Source organism: Prionailurus bengalensis, chromosome C2 (assembly GCF_016509475.1).
Source record: "Prionailurus bengalensis isolate Pbe53 chromosome C2, Fcat_Pben_1.1_paternal_pri, whole genome shotgun sequence".
NCBI classification, from domain to species: Eukaryota; Metazoa; Chordata; class Mammalia; order Carnivora; family Felidae; genus Prionailurus; species Prionailurus bengalensis.
In genome coordinates, this window is record NC_057350.1 from 809,302 (window position 1) to 822,297 (window position 12,996).

The window sequence follows — 12,996 nt, forward strand, 5'->3', positions numbered from 1 at the left end:
GGAACCATATTGTATATTTCAGAAAAACCCATATATAAGCAAACCTGTGCAGTTCAAACCTGTGTTGTTCAAGAGTCAATTATAGAGAGACAGACCCTGATTCTGAGGACGAGAGTGAAGGCTCCACCCTAGGATCCTGTGGGGTGGGCTCCAGATGTGGCCAGACCCACCCCTGCCCCAGAGAAGGTTCCAGAAGACCTCCTCCAGAGCTGGGGCTGTTGACACGTATCTAATATTGGCCTAAATGTTTTCTAGTTTAAAAACATACAACAGTTGTATAACCATAATAAACTTTCGAGAAGTCCTTCAGAAACCACACTTCTCAATGATTGCTCTGAGATTTCTTCCAATGCTTGCCCCATACCCACTTTGTGGGATTTTTGTGAACTTGCTGCCTCTGACTTCATCCCAGCTGCGCCATGGGCATCGCTGTGTGTGCTCCAGTTGGTGCCGTGACGCCCCGCTTCCCGGCTTCCAGTTCAGACAAATGGAGGTTCAGACCCCCCCACCACCGTGCGAGGCTGCCCCCTGCTTGCTGGCTCCCCCAGTCTGAGCCGCTTATCTGCGAAGTGCCAAAGCGTTATTGTTCTGGCGGGTTTGGGAGAGGCAGGAAGACGTTGTGTGAATCGCTGACAACAGTGAGGTGCCCGGCCAGGCCTTGCACACGTTCTGACCCGTGGGGGCCTGAGCTGCACGCGTGTGCGAGCTAAGCCGTGGGGTTTGCAAATGACTCGTTTCGCGGCCGCCAGGAGGCCGTAACTGACACCTGTGCTCCAACGTGGCCTGACCTTCTCCAAGGGGAAGGGGACCACGTGAGTCTGCAAAGCAGAAGGAGGCCCCTGCTGGGGGCCCAGAGGTGACTTCTGCCTCACAAGAGCTCAGCAATGTCTTCAAAAATTATTATTTTTTCTCTTATGAAAAAGGTATGTGCTCATATAGGAAAATTACAAAACTAGAAAAATACCATCTTGTTTCACTGCCCAGAGGTAGCAAAAGCTGATACTTTTGTGTCTCTTACGCTCTTTCTGCTGTAAACATTTTTAAACTTTTAATTCAAATTCCAATTAGTTCACGTGAGTGTGGTATTAGTTTCAGGCGTACAATGCGGTGATTCAGCACTTCCTACATCACCCGGTGCTCGTCACGACACTGTGTCCTTCACCGCGTCACCAGCTTCCCCCATCCCCTGCCTCCCCTCCGGTGACCATCCTTTCTTCTCTACAGGGAAGAGTCTCTCTTGGTTTCCCTCTCTGCGTCTTTATTTTTCCCCATTTGCTCGTTTGTTTTGTTTCTTAAATGCCACACATGAGTGAGATCATATGGTCTTTGTCTTTCTCCGACTTATTTTGCTTAGCGTAACACGCTCTAGTCCCATCCACATCATCGCAGATGGCAAGACTTCATTCTTTTTGATGGCTGAGTAACATTCCATTGTGTGTATAAACCACGTCTTTGTCCATCACCAGCTGATGGATGCTTGGGCTTTTCCCATAGGTTGGCTCTCGTTGATGGTTCTGCCATGAACGTTGGGGCGCGTGTGTCCCTCTGAATCAGTATTTTGGTATTTTTCGGGTCGATACCTAGTAGTGTGTGTGCCAGATCACGGAGTAGTTCTGTTTTTAATGTTTGGAGGAAACTTCACACTGTTTTCCAGAGGGGCTGCACCGGTTTGCTTTTCCACCAACAGTGTGAGAGGAATCCCCTTTCTCAGCATCCTCGCCAACGTCTGTTGTCTCTGTGTTGTTCATTTTAGCCACCCCGACAAGGTGCGAGGTGCTATCTCTGATGGAAACATTTTTACAGACATGTGGCCACCTGGGATATACCTGGTTGTACGCCTTCTTCTGTGTTCTTTTCTGAGTATAAAAGTGATGCAAGCATACTAGAAAAATGTGAACGATTCAGAAAATATAAAAAAGAAACAAAAACCATCCTGATCCGCACTGTTGCCGTCCTGTATTTTTACCTGTGGTTGAGGCGAGGCTGACTCACTCCTCGCCGTCTGGACCCTCCCTCTCTAGGAGCCCGGCACGGTCCTCCTGAGAAGGAGGGGGTCTGCTCTGCCCCAACCCTCCACACCCAGGCCATGGTCAGGCAGTGTCCCTGCAGAGCTGACCACCCGCCCCCCCACCGGCCACCTGGCTCCTGCCTCCGCTGCCCTGAGGGGCTGCCCCCGGAGAACTGAGGTGGTCTTGGGGGTGCAAGGCTCTGCACCCCTGCTTGGAGAGAAGGGGAGGTAGGCAGCGAGGGTGACTTTCTTCCTCACATCCCCGCTGGGCTGCCTGGCTCTTGTTGACTCCCGTGCAGGACATCTGGGCCCAGGAGTCCCTTGGGGAGGGGGTCTGCACCCTCAGGCTGTGCAGGACCCAGGACGGGAGCCCCACCTGCGCGGACCGCCGGGGAACCCACAGGGCAGGGTGTGTGTCTGCCAACAGGGAGCAGCTGCAGGGAGAGGACGCATGGCCCCCTGCAGGGCACACCCCAGGGAGCGTGACCTGGCCGATCGGGCAGGCCTGGGCTGCAGAGGCCCTGGGGGTGGGCAGCCGGGCCACGACAGGTCTGGAACACAGGTGGCAACAGCTGGGCCTGGCAGGGAGGAGGAGGGGGGCTGGGGATCTGAAGCAGTGGTCCCCACCCCAGGGAAGCCCCACAGACAGGGGGTGGTACGGGGCCCAGAGCGGGGATTTCCTCCGATGGCCTCCAGCATGCGCATCTAAGTGTGAGAGAGCATGTGTGAGTGTGTGCACCTGAGTACGCGTGAGTGCGAATGTGTGAGTGCATGCACGTGCTCGATGGTGCATGAGTGTCCCCGCGAGGGTCCCCACACCTGGAAGCCAGCTCTTCTGCCCGGGATCTGAGGGGCGGGCGGGGGAGCCCTGCGGGGCACCCCGAGAAGGCCTCCCGCTTTTCTCTCCCTCCTGCCCCTGTCCCTGTGGCTCTTGGTGCCTGGAACAGTAAGAGCAGGAAAGGGGAAATTACCCACCATGACTCTCTTGTTAGGGTTTTAAGAACCGGTAGAAGTGGGTGGGAGCTGGAAGGAAAGAGTATCCTAACGACACCTGCTGTGCCCACACTCTAAGCAGCCAAAGTGGACTTGATCCTGGCATCTGATGGAGGAGCTGTCGATCCCCGCCCCCCCCCCCGCCCCTCATACCACCTGCTAACCCAGCCTGGGAATGGGGGCTTCTTCCACCTTCAAAAAAAACCCTTCCCCACCCCCTCCCCCCAACTTTTCCGCTCCCTCCATGGGTTTTCTGTTAGAGGCAGCAGACAGGGGCTCAGTGAGGTTCAAGAGGGTGGACGCCCCCTGCCGGATGCCCCAGCCACAATCAGGGCCCATGCTGTGCCTGGACCCCCAGGACACGTCCCTCCGGCCCCCCCCCACCCCGCAACGTGCCCCCAACCCATGGTACCCTCAGCCAGGGGCACCAACAAGTGGCCATCCTCACCCAGCCCAAGGTCAGGGTCCCACAGGCATTGGGTCTGCCACAAGAAAGACAGCAGGGGGCCTTTGTGATGGGGGGTGGCAGGGAAGTCTTGGGGGGCCAGGAGGTGAGGACTGAGCAGAGGGAGGTGCTCCACCTGGACCTCTTGCTCTGGTCTCCAGGCCGTTGTCCCTGATGGGTCAGGCCCCTCAGATGGGTGATGCCCCCGTGGAGAATGTGTACATACCTGTGGGCAGTGGGGACACCTGCCAGCCACACAGTGATGAATGGGGTGACATAGGGGCTGTCTCAGCAGCCTGCCCTCCTGAATGACGGCTGGAGTTTCCAGAACGACCCCCTCCTTCCCAGGGGCGTGGGTGATTGAAAGCTGCTTTCATTTATAAACGCCAAAGACCCAAGCCGTCTTAGCATCTGTTGAACAAAGACCTATTTGATTTCTTTTTCATGCCTCAACTATCCAGTGAGGTTTCCTCCCAGTTTAGAACGTGATTCACCGAGGAAAATAATATATTCCACAGCTTACACATGTGGGTCCGTGGATACTGAAGTTGATGCGGACGCCAGACTGGCCCCCTCCCGGCCCTCAGCGGGCACGTGTCCCGAGCGTGGACTCTGTCCTGGGCTCCCGCCCCTGCCCTCGGCGTGGACCAGCCTCTGCTTCTCATCCTTGTCACCCGGTGACTTGTCCCCTGGCCAGATTGGTTGTGAGGGGCCCGGCTCCAGGCACCTAGGGCGGGGCTCCAAGCCTCCATCTGCCAACTGCAAAATGAGCCAGACAGACAGGAAGCAGCCAGCGGTCAGATCCACCGCCGGGGTCCGGGTGGTGTAAGCCAGACCTGGGCCCCGCGGTAGACCGGACACAGCAGGTGGACGTCCTGGAGGACAGCGCTGGGCATCCGGGGTCTGACTCACACTGTCCTGCAGGCGGGTCCTTCAGGTGATGACTCAGGTCCTAACCGACAAGGGGCTCGCAGCAGTCGGCAGCGGAGAAAGAGGCCGGGATGGGGCACGCGGTTCCCCCAAAAGCGCACGTGTGCCAGCGTGCTGGGGACAGATGTCACTGCTGAGACCGCAGAAGGAAGGCCCAGGGATTCACCCCGGACTGGGGCCCGAGGCAGAGCTGCTCCGGCCTGTCCTGGGCAAGGGCGTGGGCACGTGCGTCAGCGGGTGTCAACTGGGATTGTCTCTTGGAAGAGAGCGTCTAACCAGTTTATAGCGCAAGTTAATTGCAGGCAGCACCCTGCACACTCATGTGTAAAATTATACCAAACTACACGGTTTCGGACTGAAATAGTGTGGAAGCTCAACAACAGAGGATTGTTCAGAAAATCCGGGGCCCCCCGCACCAGCCCCTCGGCCCTCTAGGCTGTAGGGGAGAGAAAGTGCTGGAGGCGAAGGCCCTGTGAGGATGCAGGGAAGACGGTCAGGTGACGCTCAGAAGGATGCCCTCAGGGGTGCTCGTCACACACAGCCTGCAGGCCCCCCCCCCCCCGCTTGTTCGGGAAGAGTCTCTGGACACCCAGATGCTGGTTTCTGGGGGAGGCGAGGACCCGAGCCGGGAGGGGACCTTCACTGTCATCGTGGAGCTGTGCTCACTGCCCTCTTCCGAGTCTCCGTAAATTACGACTGTGCCTGTGCGTGACTTTAGTGTAACTGCGGTGGAAACCTGTCAGCCGGTCCTGTCCCCTCCCGGGCCCAGGCTGGCGGGACAGCCAAGGCAGCTGCCCTGGAGAAGCTCAGGGGGCCGGTCCAGCCTGCTTCCCGCAAGGGGGACACTCTTGTTCCGTTGCCTAAGAGCTGGGAACTTTATTTTCCGGTCAGAATCAGACGCAGAGGCCAGCTCTGTGAGCACTGTTGTTTGGAAGGAGGGGAGGGAGGGGGCTCGTCTGGCGGACACGGCCTGTGATGGACGCCACACGGGTGTCCTGGGTGGCGGGGCGGCCCCCACCCATCTAAGCACAGGTGGAAAACCTAGGCCTGGGGGCCGATGGCACCCCCTCACGCCCAGGCCACGCAGGACATTCATACCTGCGTGGAGTGGCCCGTGCTGGGCGGTTTCTGGGGCGCCGGAGCCAGGCGGGCCGGGAACGGGGAGGGCCGCCTTTGCTGGCATTGCCTGGTGAAGGAGTAGCTCTCTGGCCCCTGGGGGTCCCGCCAGAAAGCACCGGAACTCCAGGGGCCCCCGCCTGGGCCTGCCCACAGAGGTGGGGCAGATGGGTCGAGGTCAGCCGAGCTTGCCGGGTCACCCCAACGTGTCTGGTGGGGCCTGACTCAGGGCGGCAAGGGCTACAGGATGTGGGGGTCGAGGGTCCCCCCAGGGAAGCTGGCAGGCAGGTGCCAGGGGCCATTGGCGGTGTGCTGGGTAGGGGGCCGGACTGCGTCCATCGGGGGCTGTGGCCCCAAGCCCCAGGCCCACGCAGGGCGCGTCTCCAGGGCACAGACGGACTCTGCAGGCAGGGGACCCACCCCAACTGCTGCGGACACAGTGACTCTGGCTCGGGCCTGCACGGGTTAATCGTTTTCCAGTTACCTCATGCTGGCCTCTGCTTCTGTGGAAAAGAGCAAAACATCTGGCAATAATATTTCTTTAATGGCTGTCTGAGCCGTGTGGGAGGGGCTTGGCTGCTTTCCTCACAGCCCAGAGCAGATGTAGATAGGACCCCTGGGGGAGGGGGCTTCCCGGGCAGCGGCCACAACCCTGGGCCTGCCACCCCCAGGCCCCAGCGCCCACCCACGGGTCCCCAGGGCCAGCGGGGGGAGGCCAGAGCATTCCTGCTCACATAAGTCGTTTCCTGTGCTGCTGACCCTCGTGTGGGGTTCCCAGGGTGCTGGGCCGCAGTGGGGGTCCTAGGCTGTCCCCTGAGGGGTGGGGGTGGGGGTGCCCTGAGGCAGGTTAGGGTCACCCATGGGGTCTCTATGTCTGGGGGCCCTGCCTCCTCGCCTCCAAGGCTCCCCAGCTCCTGCCTCCCTTGACCTTGCCGGCTGGGGTTCCCACTGTCACCGCTGGATGGGGCCTGGGACCCCCACCCCCCACCGCTGGGCTGCTTCCTCACTGTGGCGGGGGGGCTGGGGAGTACCTGCAGGGTCTTCTTCCCTCTTCCTAGTTTCCTCGAGGGTGGAGGGGAGGGGACATTAGTGCTGGGTCTGGGGGCTTTAGCCCACACTGGTCCTCCATGGCGTGTGACAAGGGGCGCTTGCCACAGGGGTGCCTGGGCCCAGGTCCATGGCCTGCCCACCCCAAATTATGCAGCAGCTCCGATGAGGCCTGGTCAGCAGGGAAAGGAGAAAGGGTGGACCAGGGCCCCTCACAGGCCAACAGCTCCCACCTTGCCCCTAGATGGCTCCCCTAGATCGCAGGACCCTGAGAAAACACAGCATGCTCCCCCCAACTCTGCAGGCACAGTGACCTCAGTCTGGGTCCCTGAGCTACATTCAGGCAAGCCCACCCCTCACTTCCTTCCCAGACCCTCTTCTGGACCACCATATCTGCCTGGGGCCACTAGGACCCTCTGTCTCTCAGCCTGACCACGCCATGGGTCAGGAAAGCTCCAGGCATCCTGCCCACTGGACCTCAGGGCCAGGTACCCCAGGGGAGCAGGGCTGGTCAGGGTGAGGTTCCTGTGCTCTGGGGGGAACATCTGGGATTCTCAGGAACATGCCTGGGGCCTGCCTGGTCCTGACTCCTCCAATCAAACCCTGAAGAGAGGGAGCGTGGGGATTCCACAGTTCCATGGAAAAGGTTCTGGTCTAGGGGCTGAAGTTTAGAGTGGTTCTCAAGAATTAAAGTCCTCGGAACCCATGGACGCCCCCATGGGACCCTGCAGTTGTGCAGCGGGCAGGGAGGGGAACGGGGTCATCCGGTTCTGGGCCACAGTCTGGGGTCCCAGCGTTCAACAAGGGGCTGAGGACTCTCCATGGGTGCTGGGCTGACCCCAGCATCCTCCCCACATGATACCAAGCTCATTAGGTCCTGATTGTTGCTTCAGAGCAGAGGGGGTCATAGGACAGTCTGGGACCCTTGCTCCTTCAGGCAGGCCCAGAGCTACAAGACCTCCCCTGGGGAGGATTGCTCTCAGGGTACCAGACAGGGTCGGAGGCTGCCCCTGCAGTGGGAGGGGGAACACGTGTCAGGACAGCAGGGCTTTGATGTGTGAGACCCTATCGCCCAGCTAGGTGCAGCCCCTGTCCCTGGGGACCCAGAGGGGACAGCGTAGCCTGGGCACTGTCCTTTCCCTCCCTGATAGACCTGGACACGGGACCAGAAAAAACAGGACCAGCATTTTGGGGAGGGGCGCCCTCTGCTGCCCATTGGGGGCAGCCTGGGAACCACGTCGACACCAGGTCTGCCCAGAGGACAGGAGGCGGGAGGGGCTCCCACTGAGGACTGCGGTTGGCTGGGGGGGGGGGGGGGGGGCTTGTGTGATCCCCCAGGCGCCGGGCCCCCAGTCCTGCCGAGGTGTGGCATGGCTGGGTCAGGCATCGCCCTGAGGCCCACCCAGGCCTTCTGACCCAGCCGCCCCCACCCCAGGGCAGTGGGTCAGCAGGCTCAGCCCCCCGGGCTCTGCTCCTGGCCTCCAGCCAGCTGTCCAGAAGCTTCCAACCTGGCCTTGGCCTGAGCTTGACCAGCGCTGGCTACACCTGGTCACTCTTTGCCACCGTCCTGGACTGAAGGACACTCCTGGCTGAGGTATGCTGGGGCTACACCCAGCACCCCGGGACCCCAAGGCCGTGGGGACGTTAAGGTGGTCCCCCCGCCCCCGGCCAGCCCCAGGACTCAGGTCACAGCCCAGGAGGGAGGCGTGGGGGCTTCTGTGAGCTCTGGCGCTCCTCAAAAGCCTCACATGAGTGGTGGGTGTCAGTCAGAGGCCACAAGAGCTGTTACCACCGAGGGCATACTTCCTTCACCTTCCCGCTTCATGGAGTTACCCAGGGCTCCCAGAAGGACAGTGACGCCTCCAGGTGAGCTCGGGGCCCCTGTTCTCCCGCCTGGGCTCCAAGCCCCGGCGAGGGCAGGATCGGCAAGTGGAGACCAGGCCTGTCCCTCCAACCCCAAAGTGTGTCTGTTGAGGTCCCACCCCGACGTGGTGGCAGTAGGGCGTCTTCAGGAGGTGGGCTCCAGGGTGGAGACGTAAGGAATGAGATTAGTGAAAGGAGACCCCAGGGAGCTCCCTCCCCTCCCCCACATGAGAAGTCTGCCCTCACCCTGGCCTTGGACTTCCAGCCTCCAGAGCTGTGAGAAATATGTTTCTGTTGTTTACGAGCCACCCAGATGGAACGGACTAAGACACTATTGAAAACATTTAAATGGAAAGCAGTTTCTTTTCTTCTTTTTTTAAAATTTAAATTCAAGTTAGTTAACATACAGTGTAGTTTTGGATTTGGGAGTAGAAAGAAGTGATTCATCTCTTACACATGACAGACACCCAGCTCTCATCCTGAAAAGTGTCCTTCTTAATGCCCCTCACCCATTTAGTCCATCTTCCCACCCATCTCCCCTCCAGCAACCTTCTGTTTGTTCTCGGCATTTAAGAGTCTCTTATGATTTGTCTTTGAAACAGGGTGCTGTCAAAAAAAACCCACCAGACGCCCAATAGAAGCGAGGCAAGATTTTATTCACGGCCGGGCCAAACCTGATCTCCTGATCATAAGGAGAAAAGTACAGAGAATGGCCCCGAAAAAAGGCAGCCGTGAGCTTCTATGGATTTTAGCAAGTCAGAATACGTCGTTATTTGGTTAACCAATTACAATCTACAGCCTTTCATGGTAGCCAATTATATCGTGACACACAGACGTCAGTTTTGGTGGGAACCTATCAATTTAAAGTTCTTTGTCCTAAGAGGGTTTAAAATGACCAATCAGAGTTAGACACCTAAGATGCCGTGGGGCAGCGAGTACGTGCCTTTTACATGTTGGTCTTGCCTAGGCCAGATCTTGGTAGAGGGGCTGGGGGAGCGTTGTGCATCCTAAGTGATCTATTTAGCAAGCAGGCGAGGTCCCAGAAGCAAGATAGGGAGGTTAGGAACTTCCGATAACCCTAATAGGGAACTACAGAAGCCTTTTATCTCAATTATTCATGAAAGGTGACTTTAGGCCGAACTTTTATACAATAAGCTTTCTGAGGTCTTATAAACTGACCTATTACAACATCACCTCGGCCATCTGAGGACCCCAGGCTATGGAACCGTGGTCCGGAGAGATTGCGAGCAGAGCTGTTCGAAATGGGGTGCGGAAAAGCACAGAGGCAGGTTTCCAGAAAGCTCTCCAGGGTCCTCGGCATCCTGCCGCTTTTGAATCAAAGCCCTGATCTTTAAAATGCCAGCGACGTCACAACGTGGGCCAGAAACACAAACATCTCTGGGCATCCACCACCACCTGAAATATTGTCCATTTCTTGTCACTTGAGGTGGCTGGAAAGAATCAGGGGCGAGGGCTCGAAGAGGGTGATTCCTGGCCCAGGCTTTGTGTTTGGGGGGTAAACGCCATGCAGACAAACCTTGGCTGAGGAGGGGACAGGTATGGGGACCCCCATTGCAGGCACTGCTGTCCCGGTGATGCCGCCTCAGGGCGCCCGAGTCCACCTGCCCCTGGGGGAGCACATGCGACCCTCCGCTCTGCCTGAGGGCTCTGTCCTGCCCCACGGCACCTCCTCTCCTGCCAGCCGGGGCCAGCCTGCCACCCGGGAGCGCGGATACCCCGACGGCCCTGGGGACAGAGCCGGTCCGGGTACGACACCGTCTCCCAGTTGGCCTGAGCGCCAGGCCGCCACGGTGCTCCCCCCTCCTCCTCCAGGCTCCCTGGACTCGTCATCCTCCAGGCTCCGTGGGCCCAAGTCTTCCTCTGATCAGGGACCACCCCGTGTCCAGTCTCCACACACTGGGACTTGGGGCAGGTCGTCTGGACCTTCCGGACTTGTGCTTCCTTGCAGGGACATGTGCAGAGGCCTCCCTCCCAGACTCGCCAGAGGGGACCCAGCACAGGAAGATTCAGACCCTGCAAAGGAAGAGGCCACGTGGGGGACCCCGTCGGGTCGTGCTCACCGATGAGGTCCCGGTGTTTGGCACACGGCAGGGACCTGAGATCGCCGGCTGAGGTAGGGAAAGAGGGAGGGAAGGAGGGAGTGAAACCACAGAAGCCGGGTCCACACACCAGGTCAGGTCAGAGGGTCAGAGGTCAGGTCAGAGGGCGTCACAGCTCGGGGCCTGGAAGGGGCCACGGGACACGTCCTTCTGTCCCTCCAGCGCTGACCTTCCTTCACGTGGGACCTGCTGACGTCCTGGATCGTCTCCACCTCCTCCGCAAACAACGCTGAGTGTTCCCGGAAGGGGGACAGCAGGCAGGGGCCAAGGAGGGGCTTCCGGAATCCTGTGCCCTGGGGGACTCTGGGACAGCCTTCCAGGTGGCTCTTTATGTCCTCCAGGCACCAGGCCACGATTCCACCTCATCTCTCAGGGAATGCGACAAGCCATCTAGAAGGCCCGTTTCGTCCCCGTGTCACAGATGGGGACACCGAGGCTAATAGCACAGCCCGGGTCACTAGTAAGACGAGCTAGGTCAGGAAGCCCATGTCCTTGACTTTGGATTGTCCTACCCGCAGGCCTGCGTCTTGGCGTCCTGGGGCTCGGGGTCCCTCTTCCTGGGGAACCCCACCACCCGCCGAAGGCCCGCCCCCCCTGAACTCAGGGGAGCAGAGCTGACCAACCTGCCTGGGGCCGGGCATGGGGACCGGGGAAGGGCCGACCCCAGGCTCTGTGGGCTCTCCCAGTCCTGGGCCAGCCGGTCCCCTGCAGGACGAGGACTTCTCGCTGGGGACCTGCTGGGGCCTCTGCTGCCTCACGTTGTCACCTGGGCGAGGCCCTGGTGGCTGGATGGAAAGGCTGGATGGCTTTGCGGGGGGGTACCTCACTGGTGTCCCCTCTCCCCTTCCCCACTGAGTTCTGCAATCTGGGCTCTGTATGGGTGCACCATCAGTCCCCGGTACCCACCTTGTTCCTGCCATGGGAGCGATCTCTCTGCATCACCCATTTCAACCCCTTCCATCTGCACACCTGGCCACGACACAGACCTGGCCGGCCCTGGGGAGGGAGGCCTGTGTACCCGGGGCACCTCCCCTCCATCTACCCCTGGAGGACAGCCTGGGTCAAGGCCACGCTGATGCACTTCCCCGTCTGACCCTCAGGGACAGTGGGGACACTGAGGTCAGGAGAGGAAAGGACTGGCCCAGGACAAGTGAGGTGTGCGGCGTCCGAGGAGCAGGGCTGGTCTCCAGTCCTAGGCCAGCCTCTATCCCCCCATGGGGTTCTCCCTGGGAATGAGAGCCCCTGAGATGCTCGGGGGTCCCTATCCACCCCGTCTGTGTGAGGCTGTGACCACTGGGCATCTCCAGACAGGCGGGTGCACACACACACACACACACACACACACTTGGACTGCCCCGCTGGGGGTCAGAGGGGAGTCCACACTGGGAGGGGGTGGGTAACGTGGGGGAAAGAAGAGAAAGGCTGGAGGCAGGGGGGCCATGGGCAGGGACATCAGGATTCCTGGCAATAGCCCGGGACCCACAGCATGGGGAGGGGAGATGTGCCGGCTGAGGGCCGGGGGGTCCGCAAGATGTCCGGGGGCATTGGCGGGAACTAGGGGAGGACGGGGTCTGGGGTCCTGTGTCCACCACACTGGGCACCTGGAGTAGGAAGTGTGGACGGGGCTACGGCACAGAAGGACTCAGCGTCCTCCTCCGTAAATTGGGCTGCGTAGACAGTGTCCCCAGGGTCCCACAGGTCCATAGACGAGTCTGTGTCCCGGGATCTTCATCCCTGACCCTCTGTTCTCCCCTCCTGGGAAAATGCTTCCTACTCCCTCAAGGTCCTTCTGAGCAGAGGGCAGCCTGGGGGCTTGGAGGACCGAGGTCCTGGGTTTGCAGCACGTGGCCGAGCAGTGGACCCTGGTGTGAGGACCGAGGTCAAAACCCTCCTTGTTGGCGCCTCGGGTCCTCATTAGGAAGTGGTTCCCCAGGCAGTGCCCTGCCTGGGGTGAGGAGGCCTCGTGAGGGAGCTGAGCACCGGGCCGGGGAAGGGCCACGGGCCACAAGGGAGGCTTCTGAGGGTCGTCACCTGGACCCTGGAGCCCACAGGCCCTGCTCCTGTGAGACACACAGAGACAGACCGAGTCCGAGGCAGACACAGAGAATGGACCCCGGAGAGAGGAAACCAGAAATTCCATGAATCGGCCTGGAAGTGACAGCCCGTCATCGTCTTCTAGCCCTTAGAACGCGGTCACACGGGCCGTCCACCCGGAAGGGGAGGGGGTGACACAGGGATGTGTGACCAGGATTCGGGAAGGCTGGGAGCCACAGCCCAGGCGCTGGGACCTGGGCCCAAACGTGATGGAGCCCCTGGAGGGGCGTGTCGGGTGGGCACAGGGTCTGAACGAGCTCACCTCCACCTTCCCCCGGGCCCGGGACCCAGGCAGGAGGGGTGGCTGTGCCTGGACCCGGAGCAGACCCAGGCCCACGTGAGTGTGTTCCGTGCCAGGCCCACCCCTTCCTCATCTTTCC